Source organism: Vulpes lagopus, chromosome 20 (assembly GCF_018345385.1).
Source record: "Vulpes lagopus strain Blue_001 chromosome 20, ASM1834538v1, whole genome shotgun sequence".
NCBI lineage: Eukaryota > Metazoa > Chordata > Mammalia > Carnivora > Canidae > Vulpes > Vulpes lagopus.
The window spans coordinates 10,978,862-11,001,343 of NC_054843.1; the positions used below are offsets into that span (position 1 = coordinate 10,978,862).

At 40.2% G+C, this 22,482-nt stretch overlaps 1 protein-coding gene across 5 annotated transcripts in view; it reads right to left on the reverse strand.

Moving 5' to 3' along the window:
• Window positions 1–22,482, reverse strand: part of ITSN1 (intersectin 1) — a 223,180-nt gene that overhangs the window by 198,854 nt on the left and 1,844 nt on the right. The window contains exons 2-3 of one of the 5 annotated variants that reach the window (XM_041735050.1): window positions 13,925–14,054; window positions 13,061–13,154 (exon numbers count right to left, since the gene is read on the reverse strand). The exons of 3 other annotated variants lie outside the window; for them this stretch is intronic. The gene's annotated coding sequence lies outside the window, so the exon portion shown is untranslated. The remainder of the gene's footprint in view (window positions 1–13,060; window positions 13,155–13,924; window positions 14,055–22,482) is intronic. One more of the 5 variants, XM_041735051.1, reaches the window with a different exon arrangement.

Sequence of the window (22,482 nt, forward strand, 5' to 3'; positions counted from 1 at the left end):
CAAAGTCTGGAGGGACCCACAGCAAGTCCAGGACACCATCTTAGAGAGGTACCTTGGTCATCTGAATCCCAAAGACTCCTATCAGCACCAACATTTGTTCCTATTTAGTTCTAAGTTTCTTTTCTTTAAAAAAAAAATTTTTTTTAAGAGAGAGAGAAAGCTCTTGAGAGAGAGTGCACAGGCAGGGGAAGGGGCAGTGGGAGAGGGAGAAGCCGACTCTCCATTGAGCAGGAAGACCTGTGCAAGGGCTCGATCCCAGGACCCTGGGACCATGACTTGAGCTGAAAGCAGCTGCCTAACCAACTGAGCCACCCAGCTGCCCCTAAGTTACTTTTCTAAAAGGTATCTTTTTTTTTTTTTTAAAGATTTTATCTATTTATTCATGAGAGACACACACAGAGAGGCAGAGACACAGGCAGAGGGAGAAGCAGGCTCCATGCAGGGAGCCCGATGTGGGACTCGATCCCAGGACTCCAGGATCAAGACCTAAGCCAAAGGCAGACGCTCAACCACTGAGCCACCCAGGTGTCCCTAAAAGGTATCTTTCAATACCTTCCCCACTTCAACTTTTTTTCTCATTCCTAGTTGGTGGTACAAACTCTCAGAAAAGTTCAAATGGAGTAAGAACTTGCCTCAGAGCCAGAGACTAGGAGAAAACTGAAAAATCTGTCTTCCCAAGGGCCACAGAAAAAGGAAGAGATCTCTAAGAGCTGTAAGCTGAGCCAAGCTCTAAGAAAAGAAATGTCCAACTAGAAAACTGGACCAGAAGCACTCTAGGCATGAACTTGGCCCCCACAGCTCCCCATCTCTCCCCTAACTACCTCTCTGCTAGAGCCCTTGCCTTAGGCTCCAGACCCAGGACCCCTCCCAATTCCGCCCCCGCTGTCATACAGTATACCTGACCCATGAACAACAGGGTTTGAACTGCGTGGGTCCATTTATATGTGGATTTTATTCCATACAGTACCATAAATGTATTTTTTCCTAATGATCTTCTCAGTAACATCTTCTTTCCTCTGACTTAAGAATACAGAATATAATATATATAACATACAAATCACATATAACTGGTCTGTTTATGTTATCAGTAAAACTTCCAGTCAACAGCAGGCTATTTCTAGTTATCGGGGAGTCAAAAATTATATGTGGATTTTTGACTGTGCAGGGATTGGCACCCCTATCCCCTCCCCTTTGTTCATAGGTCAACTGTAGAATTGTGAGCCTTCCAAATGGAAACTTCCTATATATGTATTCCCAGAGAGCTAGTGTACAGTGCACGTAGGCATACCATACAGCATAGTGGTTAACAGTGCAGACTTCAGCCAGAATGCATGGGTCCTAATACCAGAGCTGCCACTTTCAGGTTGTGGGATCATAGGTAAGCTAACTAACCATTATAACAGTTCCTATTCCGCAGGGTTGTTGGGAGGATTAGGTGAGTCATTACACGGGAAAACATCTAGGACACTGCCTGCACATAGGAAGCACTCAGTAAATACTAGCTGTTTCTATACTTCAAATGGATCCCAAATTATAAAAGTTTGAGGGAATTGAATATGATAAAGTTAATACCTATACCTGACGTCATTCCTATTGTAAAAGGTGTTCAAATTCAAAACCATAAACTTAACCTGTAACTGAGACCCTTTTCCCAAACTGGAGATTTACATTATCTTGAAAAGAACACCCTGGTTCCAAACCTAATAATCTCTGAGCAAAAAAAGACATAAAACAACCACACACTCAAAAAAGTTTTTTGGCTGATAATTTATTTTCCCTCTATTTTCAAAAATGCATAACATAGGCACTTCATACATAATTTTTTATTATTAGCATATAACATTTTCACTAAGACCTTGGCTCTCTAAAGTTCTGGCCTCAGGATTTTTTTATACTCTTTAAAACTTGAGGATCCCCCCCAAAAAAAATTTTTAAAAAAATAAAACTTGAGGATCCCAAAGAGCTTATCTTAGAAACTTTTTTTTTTAGGATTTTATTTATTCAGGAGAGACACAGAGAGAGGCAGAGACATAGGCAGAGAGCCTCTCTCTCTGTCTCTCCTGAATAAATAAAATATTTTTTTTAAAAATTGCCACTAAGGTAAACTAAATGTTATGTTCTAATTTCTTTCCATTTTTAAAAATGATAGAGGAGCGCCTGGCTGGCTTAGTCAGTAGAGCATGCAACTCTCCACCTCGAGGTCATTGAGTTCAAGCCCCATGTTGGACATGGAGCTTACTTGAAAATAAATTAGGGGCATCAGGTGGCTCAGCCAGTTAAGCATCTGCCATTGGCTCAGGTCATGATCTCAGGGTCCCGGGATGGAGCCCCACATCCCTCATATCCATCAGGGTTCCCTGACTCAGTGGGGAGTCTGCTTCTCCCTCTCCCGTTCCCCCTACCCCTGCTTGTGCTTTCTCTCACACTCTCTCAAATAAATAAATAAAAAAAATATTTTTAAAAATTAACTAAAAAAATTAAATATAATAAAAATATCATTTTAATCACTCTAAAGTATATAATTCAGTGATATTTAATATATTCACCATTTAATACATTAATAACATGACGAAATCTAGTTCCAGAACATTTTCATCATCCCAAAAGAAAACCACATATTCTGCCCCCAGCAACTACTAATCTCCTTTCTGTCCCTCTAGGTACGTGGCCTTTTATGTCTACCTTCTTTCACTTATCATAATGTTTTCTAGGTTCATCCATTTTGTTGTAGGTAGCATGGATTCCTTATTATGAATGAATAATACTCTGTCATACGCATATACCACAATTTGTCCACTGATAAAAAAAAAAAAAAAGTTGATCAACATTTGGGATCGTGTCCACCTTTGGCTACTGTGAATGATGCTGAAAATTCACCTCCAAGTTTTTGTTTGGACAGCTGTTTTAAATTCGTTTGGATGTATACTTAAGAATGGAATTCCTAGGACATTTGATAACTCTATATTTAGCTTATTGAAGAACTACAAAACTGTCTTCCACTGCAGCAGCACCAGTTTACTTTCCCACCAGTAATATATAAGGCTTCTAGTTCCTCCATATTCTTGCCAACACTTATCATTTCCATTTTTTTTTTAATGATGGCCAATCCAATGTGTGTGTGTAGGGGCATCTCAGTTTTAATTTCTATTTCCCTAATGACTAAATACATTGTTGGCCATTCGTATGTCTTCTTTGGAAAAATGCCTATTCATGTCTTTTGTTCATTTAAAAAATTGGGTTATTTCTTTTTGTTGTTGGATTGTAAGAATTCTTACATCTAATTGTTTTATAACCACATGAAAGCACTTTAAACCGATGACGCATCTGGTCCTCCCCTCTCTACCAAGCTTTAAGACAAATGCCAACCTTCCACATGACAAAAAGAACAACTGAGAAATTAAAAGAGGTCACAGAATCAACTGGCAACAAGACGACATAACTAAAACCTTCATTTTTGTCTTAAATTACAAATCCAGGACTGGATCACAGATGATGACAAAATAATGGTAATAGTCATTTCTTATAAAGCGCTTACTACCTAGCAAGGCACTGTGCTAGCTGCTTTCACATCCTCCCAACAACCCTGGAAGGCAAGAACTAGAATTGACCTCATTTTACATATGGATTAACAGAGGTACAGAAAAGTGAAATTGTTGGCTTATGGTTATGCAGTCAATACCTGAGCAATTTTGCTTCAGAATCTGTGCTCTTAATCCATTTGCTATACTGGCTCTCAATCATAAAATAACAAATCTTGACCAACTGCCGAACTCAGGACCTAAAAAAAAAAAAATGCTAGTAGCTACATTGTGATATGTCACTTTCTAGTTCTAACCCCCAGTGTCTGCACAAATCTTTCAAGTTAACTCTTGGTTCTAGGACTTGCCTCTTCATCACGTTTAGGAATGTCACAAAGAAGTAAATCCAAAACTAGATGGGTGAATGCCATTTTATCATTCCAATTTAAGATCTGTTATATTTTTGAATCTGACAAAAGACTATTCAGGATATGGTGACTCAGTTGTCTATTTCCAAGAGCATCTGGAATGCATCTTGACTGGAATTATAAGATGTTACAGTTACCAGCAAAGGCAGGCCTAAAGGCCCATCTAATTCAAACCTGTAATTTACAATATAATTATATATCAGTTAATGGTTTTGTAAACTAAATCTCAAACTTGAGAAGAAATCTAAAAGGTAATGTATTTCATAACAAAACCAATATGAACAGAATGCTAGAGGTTATAGATTTCATTTTCTGAGCAATAATTACAGGCATAACTGCCTGCTATATCCAGCACTGCTACAACTGCCTGGAATTAGGCGACCTCAGAATGTGAAAGAACTTTAGGCCCTACCTAAACAATCCTTCACAAACAATTCTCTCCTTCTAGAATTAAAAGGCAGGCTAAAGCCCTGAAATGTGCCTATATGATAAATGATCATTTATTTATACCAAATTTTATTTCATAATGTTATAGTACTTCTAACTATTTTTGTGGTATTTCAAGAATTTATTTACGTTCAGCTACCCAATACATCACTCGTAACGTTCTTGTTACAACAAACGATAGCAAATATAATGTTCTGTTTTCTCATCCGTAACACGACGAAGTGTATTTACCATTTCTCTAACAGAATTATGGATAACAAATTTTAGATAGGACATGACAAAGTCTCTTGTAAAATACATGAGACATGATAGGTACTCAATAAATATTCCTGTGTCTTTGTGAAGTCATGGGTGTGAGTTAGATAATACCAGAAGCCATTCTAAAGCAAACTTTACATAAGCTAAGTGCAACTCTGATTAGTATCTAAAAGGTCACTTATCTGATGAACTCAACTGCATATAACCCAGAATCTAGATACCAGAAGAGCCTTCTGATTAGAAAGATAGGTATCATTTGTAAGTTATAAAGGAAATCAGTTTACTTCTTGGGCTAGACCTAATGTCATTTCTGATACAGCAGAAGACTCTATGAAGGCTCTTTCTATATATATCCTATCACCCATTTTATAAAATGTTTCTTTTTTTTTTTTTTTAAAGATTTTATTTATTTATTCATGAGAGACACACAGAGAGAGAGGGGCAGAGACACAGACAGAGGGAGAAGCAAGCTCCATGCAGGGAGCCCAATGTGGGACTCAATCCTGGGATTCCGGATCACGCCCTGGGCTGAAGGCAGGTGCTCAACCAATGAGCCACCCAGGCATCCCTGCTGAAATGTTTCATTTAATTAGGGCTATGGAGGTTCAACATGCAAAATATTAACATGAATACATGTAAGTCACAAAGGAAATGTAAAATGCTTTCCTCTTCTGATGGGATTGTGAAATAAAAGAATTCCATACCAGAGGGACCTAGAGAAAGGATGGAAAGAGATACAGTCAAGCACACCCAGTGCTATGCTGTATGTTGGCAAATTGAACTCCAATTAAAAATATATATATATGTAAAAAAAAAAAAAAGAAAAGAAAAAGAAAAAAAAAGTAAAAAAAAAAGATAAATACCCATCATTTGCTTCGACGTGGATGGAACTGGAGGGTATTATGCTGAGTGAAATAAGTCAATCAGAAAAGGACAATTGGGGCAGCCCCGGTGGCTCAGCAGTTTAGTGCCGCCTTCAGCCCAGGGCCTGATCCTGGACACCCAGGATGGAGTCCCACATAGGGCTCCCTGCATGGAGCCTGCTTCTCCCTCTGCCTGGGTCTCTGCCTCTCTCTCTCTCTCTCTCTCTCTCTCTCTCTCAATCTCTCTGTCTCTCATGAATAAATAAAATAAAATAAAATAAAATAAAATAAAATAAAATAAAATAAAATAAAATAAAACAAAATAAAATAAAATAAAAAAAGAAAAGGACAATTATATGGTCTCATTCATTTGGAGAATATAAAAATTAGTGAAAGGGAGTAAAGGGAAAGGAGAGAAAATGAGTGAAAATATCAGTGAGGGTGACAAAACATGAGAGACACCTAACTCTGGGAAATGAACAAGGGTTAGTGGAAGGGGAGGTGGGCAGGGGGTTGGGGTGACTGGGCGATGGGCACTGAGGGGGTCACTTGGTGGGATGAGCACTGGGTGTTACGCTACATGTGTCAAATTGAACCCCAATAAAAGATTTAAAAAAAAGAGAGAGATACAGCCAAAAGTTTGGGAGCAGGGTGGGACTCAAGGAAATGATTAATAGCTGGGGCAGGAGCTTCCTTTTGAGACCTAGTCTGACCCAGAAGGATAAGCCAGAGACAAATGGCAAGAGACAGAAGGACGAGTGGACAGTGGCATGAAATGAAATGTGAAGGAAGCTAAGTGTATGTGACAAAAGGATCATACTTGGAGGTTCAGGTGGCCAAAGTCTGGAAAGGTGAGGTATAGATGGAAAAGATGAGGAAGAAACCAGAAAGGTCACAGGGATGGTACATAAAGCACTCATCAGACTGGGTACAAAGGTTCAGATTTTACCCTCTATCGTAGCAATTCTCTGTGTGGTCCCTGGATTTCTGGAGTTCCCAGGACCCCTTCAAAGGGACCAGAAGATCAAATCTACTATAATAGTACTCGGACATTATTTTCCTTTTTCACTCTGTTTATATTTGTGGTAATACAAAAATGACTGGTGGGTTAACTGCTGCCACCTTGGCAGTGGCACCAAACTGTACTGGTGGTCGTGTATTCCTCACTGCCACACAATCACAGTAAAAAAAATCAGTTTCACCTCAGAATGTCCTTGATAAGTCATCAGAAAGTATTACGATATTAAATCTCAGCCCCTCAATAAATGTGTTTAATATTTATGTGACCAAAAGGGAAGTAATCATAAAGCACCCCAATGGCACGCAGACGATGACCATCTTAAGAAAACACACCTGTGCAAACGTGTTAGAAGCTGAACTAGCCACTGTTTTCGTGGAACACAAATTTTACTTGGCAGAACACCACCAGAAAATCTATACTTACTTTTAGACTTAAGTATTTGGCAAATGGTTCTCAAAAATGAAGTGAGTCAACTGCGAGAAACACTGATGGTACTTGTTGCTAACGATAAGAGTTTTTGGGCAAAACTTTTAAATTTGGAAAACTAGTATCTGCCAACGTGAATTAGGCTACTTCCCGACTTTTAGAGAATTTTCTAATAAAATGGATTCTCGTATTAACAAATGGGATCTTGTATTGTTTAATGAAACATTTGAAACTACACAACTCGGTGAACTAATATTTTGCAAATGACCAAATCATGATGTTACAAAATCACACAGGAGTAAAATATCCATCCAAATTGCAAGATGAGCTAATAGATTTTATTGTAATGCAGTATGAAAAGTTCACCAACATAATTCCAGATTCCACATTGCAACTAACCCTTAAGAAACTATCAGTGTCAAATTTTGGTATAGTACCAAAGAATAACCACAATTTTCTGAAAATGCCATCAAAAGACTCCTGGTTTTTTCCAACTACATATCTGTGTGAGGCCAGATTTCTTTCAGCTACTTCAACCAAAACATTTCGCAACCCATGGACTGCAAGAACAGATATGAGAACCCAGCTGTCTTCTATTAAGCCAGACATTCAAAGAGGTTTGCAAAAATGTAAAACGATGCACCCTTCTCACTAAATGTTTTTGCTTTGTAAAACAGTTTTCCTAACCCTGTTATTTAGGTAGGCATGTGATGGGCTTTACAGATATTTGCAATAAATTAATAAAATATTTTGTAAATTTCTCAGTTTTAATTTCTAATCTGGCAGATAGTGATAGATTAAAAAAAAAATCCACATAAAGAAAAGCTCCTCGAGGTCCTTGATAACTTGTCAGAGTACACAAAGGTCCTGATACCGAAGTCTGAATGAAACCTGCCACCACAGATGAAACATACAGGGAAAGATTTTATCGTGAGGCAGATGTCCAAACACACCCCTCTGGCAACAAGGGGTAGGTTAACACTGAACAGGGGAGGACTAGAAGCCAGACCAGTCAGTAAGAACAAGTGGAAATGTGAACAATTCCAAAGTGTGCAAGTGTGGGCTATGACGACAGCAATGAACATAGCGGGAAAGAGATGAATTCAAAAGATGTTTCGGGGCAGGAGAGTGGACAGAACCTAGCAACCAACTTCAGAATGAGACAGAAGGAGTCCAGGCTGCCAGCCTGCATGGCCAACTTGCAACTGCCCATCCACCTACCTGGCTTACAGACAGGTACTGAGACAATCCCTATAGAGATCTAGATATCCCAAAGTCAATCAGTTCTAACAACAACTCTCCCTGGGGTTAGTACAGACCCCACAAGTTAAGGGCTCAGTCCCACTTCAGACATCAGCCACAAGTCTTGAGTAGCCCCTGAAGTGCTTGAGTATCCCCAGCCCTTCTACTGGCAGCCTATAAATTCGGGGGTTCCCACAAGCTCCACCTTCCCCCAGGTTCAGTAATTCACTGGAACTACTCACCAAACTCAGGAAAGCACTGTACTTGTCATTAGTTTTATTACCTCTCTTGTCTGTGAACTATGGTACCCACTTGTTTTGGAATGCTGGTGAGGTTGGGGTCCAAAGCTGATGGCCAAGAAGGAATTCTTGAGACGTCTTTGGTGCAAAAAAAGGTGATTTTGCTTAAACAGCGGGACAGGACCCAAGGGCAGACAGAGCTGCTACCCCAGGGTTCTGAGGGGTGACAGATCCTGTAACTTGGGAGTTGGGGGGGGTTAAGGAAAGAGAGGTGTCCAAAAGGACTTTCATATGCTAAAAAAGACTCAAGAGATACTGGAGGCCTTGCCTTTGTCAAGCTAAAGGAGTTTGTCCCTCTAGCAAAGCATTAACTTTAAGAGAGTTGGGAGTTTCCAGGAGGAAGGTTATATACTCCTCCGCCTACCTCAAGTAATTGTCAATGGGCTGAAGGGTATAAGGAAATTTTATTTGATTTACATTCCCTTCTACCTTTGTTTCCCACATCATCATGGGGGGCTCTAGGAAATTGAGTCTCTAGATTTCTGGAAATTAGGCTATTGATAAGAATGCTTTTTCCTTGTAAATTACTAAGACCCCCAGTAAACTGAGAGAGACTCAAGTCCCGCAGGGCTGTGATCTCTATTAGTTAGCCATTTGTTTTTTTTTCCTTCCCTTAGTTTTAGGGCAGCCAAGAGTGCCTGAGGAATGTCACCTGTATCCCACCTGGGAGTGGGGAAGAGGATTTGTGGGTGTCAGTTTGTGCTTTGTCCTAACCTTGCCCTCGGCTCCCTCATTACATCTACCCACATATCTAAATGTTCACCAAACCAGATGTCCAAACCACGCCATTCTAGGGTTTCTATACAGGGCTTCATCAGACTGACATGACTGATTAAATCACTGACCACAAGATGAAACTCAAATCTCCAGTCCTCCTCCTTTTTTGGGGGGTGGTGGTGGTGGCTAGTAGTCATTTCATTAGCATAAACTCAAGTAAGGCCTAAAAGGGCTCATTTTGAATAACAAAAGATGCTCCTACAAGTCAGGAAATTCCAAAGGGAACCAAGGAGGAAAGTCAACTACACTTTTTTTATTATGCTACAGAGTACCTAACATAGTTATTGATCTTTAGTAGGTACTCAATAAATAACTGCTGTAGAAAAAAGGTTAAAAGGCAGAAGAAAAGACAGAACTCCATCCAGGTATACACAGAAAACAAGATTTATTAGTTGTCGCTAAAACTCTTAAAGTGGAGAGGACTGTCCTAGAGGGGACTGCAAGGTCAAAAGAAGGTAGAAATAACAGCTCTAGAGACAGAACGTAATGAGGTAAGGAGCCCCAAGAGACCAAGAAATCCTAGATGTGATAGAGAGGAAAAAACCGAGTATAAGGCAGGGAAAGCCAAAATAGAAGAGTGTTTCTAAAGAAGAAATGTGGGGGCACCTGGGTGGCTCAGTGGTTGAGCATCTGCCTTTGGCTCAGGCCTCAAGTCATGATCCCAGGAATCTGGGATGGAGTCCCGTATATGGCTCCCCTGGGGAGTCTGCTTCTCCCTCTGCCTATGTCTCTGTCTTTCTGTGTCTCTCATGAATAAATAATCTTTAAAAAAAACAAAGAAATGTGTCGAGGGGTGCCCAGATGGCTCAGTCAGAAGAGTCTGGGACAACTGATCTTACAGTTATGAGCTCAAGCCCATGCTGGGTGTAGAGGTTATATTGAAAAAAAAAAAAAAAAAAAAGGTGTCAAGTCAGATGTCAAGAAACAAATGGGTGGAAACTTGTGTCCAGCAATCAACAATGGAGGGGCAGAGCAGAAACCCACTATGATGAGTAACAGGAACAGTAAAGACACCCAACATGAAACTACTCTTCCAAGAAACAGGGCTGCCAGAGGGCGACATGGGTCGCCAACCAGTGAAGGGAGCACAGCAGCACTGGGATGAACCCAAATACAGTGTGAAGGAAGGGACGGAGGAGGCAGAGAACAGGCCTGGTTCAGGCTGGAGGTTCTGGATTGACACCAAACCCTGTTCTACCTGCCTTAAAGGCCCTGCCCAGTCTGGCCTCCCCTTCTCCACGGTCCTCCTCATGGCCATGGAGGCCTTCTTCTCAAACGTGCTGTGCTCCTTCCTCATGGCGTGGGTCCTGTTCCCATGCTGGTTCCTTCCCTGATGAACTCCTGTGCGTAGCTCAGACTCCCAGGTCCATGTCACATCTCCCATGGACTCTAGAACCGGGTTGCGTCCTCCTAAACGCTTTCTGCAGTGCTTTTAACAGCTGGAAATCATGTATTTATGTGGGGTGGCTCGTGGGTTGTTTTGTTGGTATGTCCATCTGTCCCACTGAAATAGAAACAGACGGAGGACATGTAGCTGTCACCGCTGTCCTCCCCGCTCCTGCCTCAGCTCCTGGCACACAGGACTTGAGCAGGACTCGAAGCAGTGGACTCACTTCATTTTTGTGCAGGACTGAGCGGTGGCACCGCTGAAGGGAACAAGCACCGGAGACAGGCCCAGAGTCACAGAGGACCCAGAGAGGAACTGGCACCTAGAACCTGAGGAAGGAAGGTGACGCCCACCTCGTCCTTCTCCCTCTGTCCTTCTCCCTCTAGTCCCAAGAAGCAAAGGGTAAGTAAGTGTGAGTCAGTGAGAGTCACAAGAGCTATTTGGGAAGTGGGCAGCAGGCCCAAACAGGAGGCAGAATCGGCCCTGAAAAGTGAAGGTTCGAGAGCCTTGGGGGAAGCCTGAGGAAATGGGCAAATCTGGTGAGAACGGGAGAGAAAGCTGTGAGGGAATACGCAGCGGGTCACCGCCAGGCGGGGAGGGAAGCCCAAGAGTCTGTTTGCTTCTCCTCAGCCAGCTGTCAGCCGCACAAACACAGGAAACAGCGTGCAGATAGCTGGGCTGGAGAGGCGACGGAGGTCTGCAGGGGAGAAATGACAGAGGGACAGCTGGCCAGGGGTCCTGGGTGTGACACGCTCAGTGTTCCCAGGTGCGCAGGGCAGGAAACAAAAGCAGGAGGAAATGATGAGCCACCTGAGATGAGAGAAAGCGAAGGAGGACCAGGAATCAGAGCGGGTGAAATAAATTAGGATACAGAATCTTAAAAATAGGGACACCTCGGTGGCTCAGGGGTTGAGCATTTGCCTTTGGCTCAGGGATTGTGATCAGAGGGGCCTGGGATCAAGTCCCGCATTGGGATCCCCACAGGGAGAGCCTCCTTCTCCCAATGCCTAGGTCTCTGCCTTTCTCTCTGTGTCTCTCATGAATAAATAAAATCTTTAAAAAAAAAAAATCATCTAGGCTTTAAAAAAAAGAATCTTAAAAATAAGTGCAACATATTTTTCAAGATATGATAAGCTCTTGCCACCTACTGTAATCAGTCTCTTACCAAAACCATAACAACAAATCTCAAAAATAGGCCCGGCCTGTCTGGAAAAGGTCAAGTTGCTATCTCTCCTAGAGTCTTAAAAAAAAAAAAAAAAAGCAGACGACTGAAGAAAGGATATATCCCTTTCCAGTTCCAACTTTTCCACAGTAGATACATGTTTCTCCAGCAGTTCCAGATGAGCGTAAGTTAAAAAGCCTCCAAGAATGAGCCAAGACAGAAAGCTACACACCTTAGGCACTGAAAAAATCTGAGGAAATCTGCAATTACAGAAGCAGCCCAACTGGTGACAGTAATGCCCACAGTTCTAAATTTAAGGTGATCTAACCAGACTACAGAGGAGTCTCCCAAACTTCATTCTATTCAGAGAAGTCACAGAATAGTAAAATATATTTAGTTCTAAAATGAATGAGAAATACAAATTCTGTAGGCAGTATGCTACCCATTTAAATTTAAAAACCAAACTTTATTGAGAAGAATGCTCACATATGCTTTTGGTTTCTTTGAGGTCTTTGTATCATTTTATTAAAGGCCTTCACTTAAAAGAAGAAAATGGTCACCACCATTTTCATATTCTCACCGTTTATTATGAGTGTTTTGGGCATGTGTTTGCCTACTCAACACCCTTCCTTCTCCCAACTGATCCTATTTTCCCTCCTGTGATTTCCATGAGTTTAGGTACAGACCTTACCAACTGGTACAAAAGATGGACCCAAAAGCCAGGACAGCCAATGAGATCCTGCACTCTCCTGACCAAGAGGACTGGTTCAGGCTCATGATCAAGCCAGGCCAATTAAAAACCCTTGGACTTGAAGGTATGTGAGTCAACATACCTCCCTTTGTTTCTTAAAACAGTTGGTGCTTGGGACACCAGGATGGCTCAGTGGTTGAGCTCCTGTCTGCCTTTGGCTCAGTTCATGATTCCAAGGTCCTGGGATCCAGTCCCACAACAGGCTCCCCGCAGGGAGCCTGCTTCTCCCTCTGCCTGTGTCTCTGCCTCTCTCTCTGTGTCTCCCATGAATAAATAAATAAAATCTTAAAAAAAAAAAAAAAAAAAAGACAGTTGGTGCTTCTTCCATTTGCAAATAAAAAATTTCAGACAAATATAAATAAGGACTATCATAACACCAAATTTTATCTTCCTCTACTTTAATCCTTTCCTTCTCTTCCCATCACTTTTTGGTTCTCCCTCTCCACCCAACTCCTTAGGAGAATAGATTACCACAACTTACCATTGAGTTGTTAGGACATCACCATGGGATAGAAAAAGCCTTCGACCCGGGTAAATTAAGCTGAGATTCCATTTCTTGGTATTTAGATGAGAGTCTAAATTTACCAATTAAAGTTGAGAGTCTTATTTCAGAGGCTTGAACAGAACACACCTGAACAGACTTCAAACTCACCCCCTACACGGACACACGCAATAGTGTTATGTTCACTGTGAATTTCGCTACTATCATTTTTTTTGCGTGTGGCCACAATGTTATACGTATGTGAAGGGAAATAACACCACTGAACTGCTAGGGCATCTGGAAGTACATTCCAAATCTCTTCCTTCCTGCTTTCCCTCAGCTAGAGATCTGAACTGGTTTAAAAGAGGTGAAAGTAAAAAAAAAAAATTAAAAATTAAAAAATTAAATAAATAAAGAGTTGAAAGTGGCATCCACATCTGCAAAATGGCTTTTTGAATAAAATCATGATGACCTAAGTTAAATTCTGTACTTCTGCATTTCCTACAATCCTTAATTTTCAATGTTACGATTACATGGAAAATATAATGAAAAAGTCACAACTTCCTCAGAAGTGTTAGAGACATGGTAGTATTACTTAAAAAAAAAAAAAAAAATACAGTGTTGAGAATAAGAACCGTCAATCACCATAACAGTAACCCACCTCAACTGGCTTAAACCAAAAGGAACAGGAACAGGAATGCAGCCAGTCCTCAGAAATGAATGAAAAGACGGTTTAAAGCCATCAGAGATTCAGATAGTGTTCTTTCTGCTTCTGTCCAGATAGGTGCTTTATACACTCCATATGAACACCTTTCTCTGCTCCAGACACAACAGCAGGACATAACTTATGTCCCAAGTGTTTACCTTAGGGCCTTGGGCATGTGAATCTCTAATCCCAATCTCCAGGTCCAATTTCAGATTTCCAGGAAAGGAACACTGATTGGGCTAGCTTGGGTCAGGTCCCCAAAGCTGGTTCAATCCTCCTCCGTGTCTTCTGTGGGGAGGAAGAAGTTGGCCAGGAGAGGATGTTTAGGTAAAAGGACAGTTAAGGGATTTGCGTTGGGTCAGACACTCCAAAAATTCCTATCACACAGTCTCAGTTCTCTGTACTTGTTTTATCATCATCACAATAAGGTCCATCTTAGACTTTTGCTAGGAGTCTAGAGTTTAAAAGAACTTAAGAGAACTGAATCAAATTTAAGAAATTAGACGGTGGGGGATCCCTGGGTGGCTCAGCGGTTTAGTGCCTGCCTTTGGCCCAAGGTGCGATCCTGGAGTCCTGGGATCGAGTCTCGGTCGGGTTCCCGGCATGGAGCCTGCTTCTCCCTCCTCCTGTGTCTCTGCCTCTCTCTCTCTTTCTATGTCTATCATAAATAAATAAATCTTAAAAAAAAAATTTTTTTTTAAAGAAATTAGAGGGTAAGGAGCTTTCACCACTGTTTGGGGAGTTCACATCAATAAAAAGTACAAATTAAAAACAAATTATAGGGGTACCTGGATGGCTCAGCCAGTTAAGCGTCTGCCTTCGGCTCAGGTCATGATCCCAGGGGCATGGGTTTGAGTCCAGAACTGAGCCCAGCATCAAACCCAGCATGGGGCTCCCAGCTCCACCAGGAGTCTGCTTCTTCCACTGCCCCTACCCCTGCCCCTACCCCTGCTCATGCTCACCCCTCCCTCTCTCCCTCAAATAAATAAATAAAATCTTTTTTAAAAAATTTTTTCTCTGCTTGCTTCAGCAGCACATATCTAATAATTTTTTTTATTAAAAACAAGAGTACACTTAAAAAAACATGTATGTTTGGTCTACATGAAAAACCCAAGAGAAATGGGGAAAAAAAGAAAAATAAGATGTTAGAGGGCTAAGATTCTGTCTTGGTTTAAGCCTGGACATCTGGAACAATTCGCAGACAGAGAGCGCATGCTCATGTTCACTTACCAGATGACCACACTCAGATCTTCCCAACTACTGTACTTTCAAATGGGACACAGGTGTGCTCACGGTACTGCTGCCCTTAGTTACGGGAGATGATGCCTGCAATTAGTACTAATTACCAGGACTAACGTGATACTAATTGTAGAGGACATCAAAAGGTTGAGAAGCACTGAATAAATGACCAAAACACTCCTGGAACTAAGAGAACAGAGTGGCTGGTTACCAATGTATATAAGGCCAATACACATTCAACAAATGTTCAAAGTCATTGGTAGTGGCAAAAAAAAAAAAAAAAAAGGCAAGTTAAAACAAGACTAAGATTTTTCTTAAATGGTTTTATCCAGTCGTGGTGAGGGAACACAAATTAGGGACACAAAGCCAGGGGAACACACTTGAGGGCAGTGGTGGGCTATGGAGGCTTAGAATATATTCCAATACATTAAGTGAAAAACACAAGCTACACAAAGGTATGTATTGAGATTACAAAGTGGCAAGGCAACGAAGACTGAATTCAGCCCTCGGGTATGCAGTGTCTGAAGCCCAGTGTGTTTATAAAAATTGTGGTCCATACAAAAATTGCGAGATTTCATATTAAATCCATATTTCTAGATTTCCAGCTTTTTTTTTTTTTTAAGATTTTTAAAATTTATTTATTCATGAGACACACACACACAAAGAGAGAGCGAGAGAGCCAGGGACACAGGCAGAGGGAGAAGCATGCTCCATGCAGGGAGCCTAACGCTTGATGCCGGGTCCCCAGGATTAGGCCCTGGGCTGAAGGCAGCACTAAACTGCTCAGCCACCTGGGCGGCAGATTTCCAGCTTCTCTTGAAGAACTAGAAGGTATGTCTCTCAGGCCACAAATGAGTAGGCTGCCTGGCCCTGGGGAGCCTCTTGCATGGACCAACTTCAGTGCCCACGTCCCTAACATGCCCTCATGTCTCCCAGACTGAGCAGCTCACACACCCAACCTGCTGAGAAATTTGAGCTGATGGACCCCTCACAGCATATGAACAGTCATTATTGCTGGATAGTGAGATTCTAGGTCCACTTTTTTCTTGTCTATATTTTCAAAAGTTTTCTTCGATAAACACATACTGCTTTGGGAGTGAGGGGGGAAAAATGTTATTTTTTAAATTACCAAATCACAACTGCAATATCACTTCATCTAATGAGACTGAAACAACTAAAGATAACAGATAATGACTGTGGTTTAAAACTAATTGAACTAAGGAAGTAATGTAAGGTTTCAATTACTACAGTATTTCCCTCCTTTGATACTAATTAAAACACCAGCTTGGACAGACAATAGCAGCGTTTTACAAATTAGATCTTCCTCAAAGTGAACAGCTTCTACAGACAATCAAGTCATAAAATACCTATTTTAAGGATTCATTTCCCTATATTTCAAGTTTCTTTCACCAAGAAATATAAACAGAAACTCTATCAGAAATCTGTTAATCAACTTAATGCTTAAAAAGTTAAATAATTGCTGATCTTTATTTCACATTGTTTGGTTTGGTCTGATCAATAATAACAGTAGTTTCACAAGAACTTCAAAAAAGTTTCTACCAATCACTATTCATCACACCCCATCCCTGAAAGCTCAAAGAGTATCTTCATGGCAAAGAAAAATTCCCACATCAGGTTTCCTGCATGGAGTCTGCTTCTCCCTCTGCTTGTTTCTCTCTCTCTCTCTCTCTCTCTCTCTCTCTCTGTGTCTGTCTCTCATTAATAAATAAATAAAATATTTTAAAAATTTTTTTTAAAAATGGGGATCCCTGGGTGGCTTAGCAGTTTAGCACTTGCCTTCGGCCCAGGACATAACCCTGGAGTCCCAGGATTGAGTTCCACATCAGGCTCCCTGCATGGAGCCTGCTTCTCCCTCTGCCTGTGTCTGCCTCTCTTCTCTCTCTGTGTCTCTGTCTCTGTCTCTGTCTCTCACTAATAAATAAAATCTTTTTAAAAAATTTGAAAAAAAAGAAAAATTACAAAGCTAGGTAGAAATGGCAATATCCACAGGTGACAGAAAGTAGAGTTGATTCAACATTTCTCTCTTGCTTTCCTACAAGCCACTCCCACTCCCATGAAATCCAGAGTGATCTTTTTAAACAAAAGCAAATCATGGGACTCCTCTGCTTAAAACTTACCTTAGTTTCCTACTTCCATTGACTTAAAAAAACCCAAACTAGCCCCTATCTCCTCACTGCTCACCAAACTTGAGTAACTCTGGCCTCCAGGCAATCAGGTCCTCAAACACTAATAATCTACTCAATGTGCCAACAAGCAACTGCTCAGGGTCCAACATGTACCAGGCACTGTTCTAGATGCCGGGGATAAAGCAGTGAACAATACACACAAAACTCTCTACCCTCCTGAAGCTTACATACTAGTAACCTCTCTACCACCTTATCTTCTGCCTCAATTTCTGTAATCATTTAAAGAATTTTAAAACAATTATAATGACTGTATTTGAAGGTATCTGGAAATAAACAATACTACCTATAATAATTTTATAATCATTTGCTGACTTTCTTTAATAGTAATTATCATAAACAAGGGAGAGAAGAAATAAAAAAGGGGGACCTTTACTCATTGAAACTTTGCTATATACCAGTAATGAGACTTATTTATCCATTTTTCAAGCTTTCTCTCATACTAGCTATACAGCTTTTAGATGCCAGTGACCAAAAGGTAGCATTTCAATTTTGCCAGAATGGAGCAGTTGAGTTTAAATAATGCCAGAAAGTGGAAGATTACTTGTTTTCAAAATCTAATTATCTTAGGTTTGCAGCAGAAATGGATTTTTATAAAACAGCATCTCCACAACGAAGATTATAGATCTTCCACAGACTCTTATTATAAATAACATACAGGAATGGTGTGTGTATGTTTATACAATGACTTATGATAGGAAACACTACCCTTGTTAGAACAATGTAACCGCTCAGGAACTTTGTCTCAGAAAAAAATAATTAGCCCTACACACACGCACGTACACAAAGATAAAACAAACAGATCCAAGAGCATCTTGTTTCCAGTGCTTTTATCATAAGAATCAGTGTCCTCCTGGGGTGCCTGGGTGGTTCAGTTGGTTAAGCATCTGCCTTTGGCTTGGGTCATGATCCCAGGGTGAGGGACTGAGCCCTATATAGGGCTCCCTGCTCAGCGGGGAATCTGCTTCTCCCTCTCTCTTCCCCTGCTGTGTGCTCACAAGCACTCTCTTTCAAATAAATAATAAACACACTTTTTTTAAAAAGTAAATAGAATCGGTGTCTTCCTTAGGGCACTTAGATGGCTCAACTGGTTGCACATCTGACTCATCGTTTTGGCTCAGATCAGTCTCAGCCCTGCGTCAGGCTCCACGCTCAGCATGGAGTCTGCTTGGGATTCTCTCTCCCTCTCCCTGCCCCACCCCCAACACGCACAAGTGCTCTCTCACTCTCAAATAAATAAAAAAAAAATCTAAAGAATCAATGTCCTCCTTTACTAGGTTGGCTAATGCATGGCACTACAAACCACTTGGCTGCATTCATTTCCATGAGCTGTATCCATGTCTTGCAAATCCATGCTACCAGTCACCGGGAGGACTTGCGGGCAAGACACAAGGATGAACAAAACCATCACTGACAGAAAAACAAGGCAAAATGCCCATTAAAGCAAGAGGATCAAAAGCACTGCCCTTGTGCATTAGGATAAGATGTTTTATTTTAAACATCAAGGATTAAAAAAAAAAAAATAACCCACTGCTATGACCTTGTTATGTTCACAGCCATATTCAGCTGAATCTGAAACTCCATCACACCCTTCAGTTCAACTCCTGGGACTGCCACTCAGCCAAGAGTGCAAAGTATTCTGTACCATTCCCACACCACACAACAGTGAATGGGTTTTAGTGACCAGCTTAAAATTGAGCTGTCAATTCAGCACAAGCAAACTCAGGCCAGAGAGCTAAAGCCAAAACAATTTCACCAATGCTCTCTCTGGGCAATAAGTTAGTAAGATAAAGGGCCAATTAATTCTCCCAGAAAAAGGTCAAAAGACCACTGAATTCAAATAGATGAACCTGTCTCAAATTCACCTGGTTAGAGGGCTACAAATGTTAGCAACAAAATGTTAAAGATAGTCTACCATCACATTTATTAACAGGCTTGGGTTTTTTGTTTTTAGCAATCTCCCGGTGGATCCATGACATTTCTGTACAGAGAGACCATCACATTCCTGAAGTGAACTTCCACAGGCTGATTCAAATCTCCAAATTGGCCAATATGGGAACGTTTGGACAGACTCCCAGCTGTCTTCCTTATCATACGTCTACACACAGTCGTTTCCAAGGCAAGTCCACATTATAAGTGAACCGCCTTTTCAAATTTCACTAGTCTTCTCTGTAACTCTAATCCTGTTTTTCATGCAGGGGCACTTCAGGAAAACCACTACATTGGAAAGGATAATAAGCTGCTTTGAGAGACGAATGCTAGATAGTAGACAAGGCTTATTTGTGAGCTAACTTATATGACTAACTTCTCAACAAGAGGGACTCAGGCCTATAAACTGATACATAGCAGAGAACCTCCAGGTTATTCCAAAAATGAGATCAGGAATATAAAAATACCCTAATGCCTATAAATCATGTCCAGGAAACAGGCAGTCCAGGATCGTGGCTGAACATTTGGGCTCTGGACTTACACATCTGGGTGGCCACTTACTGGCTCTTTAAAGTTCCTTAACTGCAGGCACTTCAGTTTCCAAGGCATACTCATCTAAAAAAGGACAATTTTGTGAAGATTGAGTGAGGTAGTGCTTATCAAATGATGCAAAAAGACTTGCTAAATGTTAGCTATCACTATTAGCAGTGCATGAATTTTCTGACTTTCCAGATCATACTCCTGAACACATCACATTAACATCCCTTTCTTCTTCCTAAAAATAATAATTTGCTAGGTTTGTCACTGGTTAACTCATTCCAAAAAAAGGGAGGGAAGAAAACAACTCTCAACCACCACTGTAAGGATGTAAATTGCTACAACCTTTCTAAATGGCAACATGTATCAAAAATCTTAAACTTGGCATGTACTGTACTTTGATCTTGCAAATCCACTTCTAGAAACTTATCCTACAGAAAAAAAAAAAAAAATCTCCCAAGTATACACAGAGATGCATGTAGGAGAATAGTCACTGCAGAGTTTTAACAGTGGGAGAAAAAAGAAAATTAATGTCTGATAAAAAAATAGGTTAAATGATCACAGACATAAAATGGAATCTTATTCAGTTATTAAACTATTACAACTGATGATATAGCCATGGAAAGATTCATGATGTAAGAGGTTAAGCCAAACAAAGTTACAAAATAATCATGCATAGCAGGGCCCCATATTTGTTACCAAAAATTGTATCTAAAAAGCTACATGCACACACACCAAAAGAGGGTTTGAAGAAATAGGTACTGAGGTAGTGGATATAGAAGTATTTTGTAGTGTTTACTTTTCGCTATTTCGATTTCTTTCTACCATAAAGATGCAATTCCTTAAAATACAAGGGAAATGAACTGATTAGCAATTTGCTTCTAAAATACACGACAAATCTAAAAGCGATGACAAGATTCATCTTTATTTAGAAAAATACCTATTTACACAATATTTGATGGTTTTTTACTTTTAATGGTTAGTTATCCAATTAAAAAGTTAGTTATCCAATTAAAAATTAGTATCAAGAAATTAGCAAGAGACTTCTTTTCTTCAAGAGATGGATTTCTACCATCAAGTGCAGCAGTACAAAAATTAAATGGATTAGTTTGAGTTTCATATATTTTTATATACTTGAACTCCTGATCATCATAATTACCATTTAGTACATGAATATATCTCAAGAATTTATGTAAGCATTTGAAGTACTTAAACTTAACCTACAATTATTATTCCCATTCAGCTGAAAAAACTGAGACATTGAAAGGTTAAGGGCCAGATCAAAGTCACAGATTGTATGTGGTCAAACCCAATACCCTGTAGAAATTTTACTCCTAACTATTCAGCACCCTCAACTATATAACAGAAACTGTTCTTTATGGGGTATTACACTGGATTCTGAAAAGAAAGACTGAAGGTCATATTTTATTAGGATGAAAAATGAAATTGGAAAACATACCAATTTTCTGTATTTTTTGTAAACCAATTTTTACAGCAGTATGTTGGGTTTATCATAGCATACCAGTGGCATTTTGAGATAGTGTTAAATAGTAACCCACCACTACACGGGGACCTAAATTTACGTTTTTAGTCTCTAAACAATATTTTGATAGGAGCCTTCTTTTCAGCTTAATCACCTTGTGCCTTCTATGCTTGGGAAAGGTTCTCTCTTTTCAGAGCCAAACAAACTTACATAAATGACTGGGCACAGTACATGTGGCTCCTAATTTATAAAATCCGTGACTAAGTAATAACATTAATTTTACAAGAAAAGGTTTTAAAGTGTGGCCTCATTGCAACATTATCCACTCATAAATATTTAATGGAGCTCCTCCAGGCACTATTCTAGGCACTGGAGATAGAATGATGAGCCAAAATCTCTGCTCTTCTGAAACATATATTTTAGGTGCATTATATATCTGAAGGTCGTAGTCCATTTTTTATTAGCAGCCTAAGGTATAAAACTTAGTCTGCTACTTAAAATCTGCTATCCACTTCAGAGGACGGTCTTAGGAGAAGGAAAGCACAGGGCCAGCTGTTCTCCAACTTTTCTATTCCAAGAGAAATTCCTGGAGAACTTGTTTAAAAATCGGATTCCAGGGCCCCATCTCCAGGAATCGGATTCTGAGGTGAGGTGACAAAAAAAAAAAGAAACCCGTATTTTTAACAAGAACCTCACTTAATGCTGATCTAAATGATCTGAGGTCCACACTTTGAGAAACCCACCAGTAAGTGGAGCCATTCAGAAGAAAATGATCATTCCGAAGAGACTAGTGCTATGGCAGTGAAACCTGAACTGAGTAACATAAACCCAACCCTCACGTAATTAATTCTGTGTCATTCACAAATCTAGCAAATTAAAAAGATGAGTAAGAATGGAGCAATTTACCAGCACCTCCCCCTTAACATCTTATGGGATATTTGAATTTGCCTCAAACTAGGCATTTGCTGAAAAGATGAACTTGAGTTCTACCAACAGAAGAGATAAGCATGAAGAAAAAGGAAATTTCTAGTAAATTGCCAAAAAAAAAAAATGCTAAGAGGGACAAACATTTCAGGGAACTAACTTGCTACTACTCATTTTATGCCCTATTTCACAATGCTTAGTATCTGAACAATCCACAGGGTTCCAAAGTACATCAAAAATTTGTTCATTTCCTCTCCTACTCAGGCAGAATAATAATCATAGAGTTTTGTGAAGGTGCCATGTGCCTCGGCAACTTCAACAGACACATTCTTAGATAAATAAACGCCACTAAAAAAAAAAATTCTATCAGAAATGCTTTTTTAAATAGTTTTAATGCCAC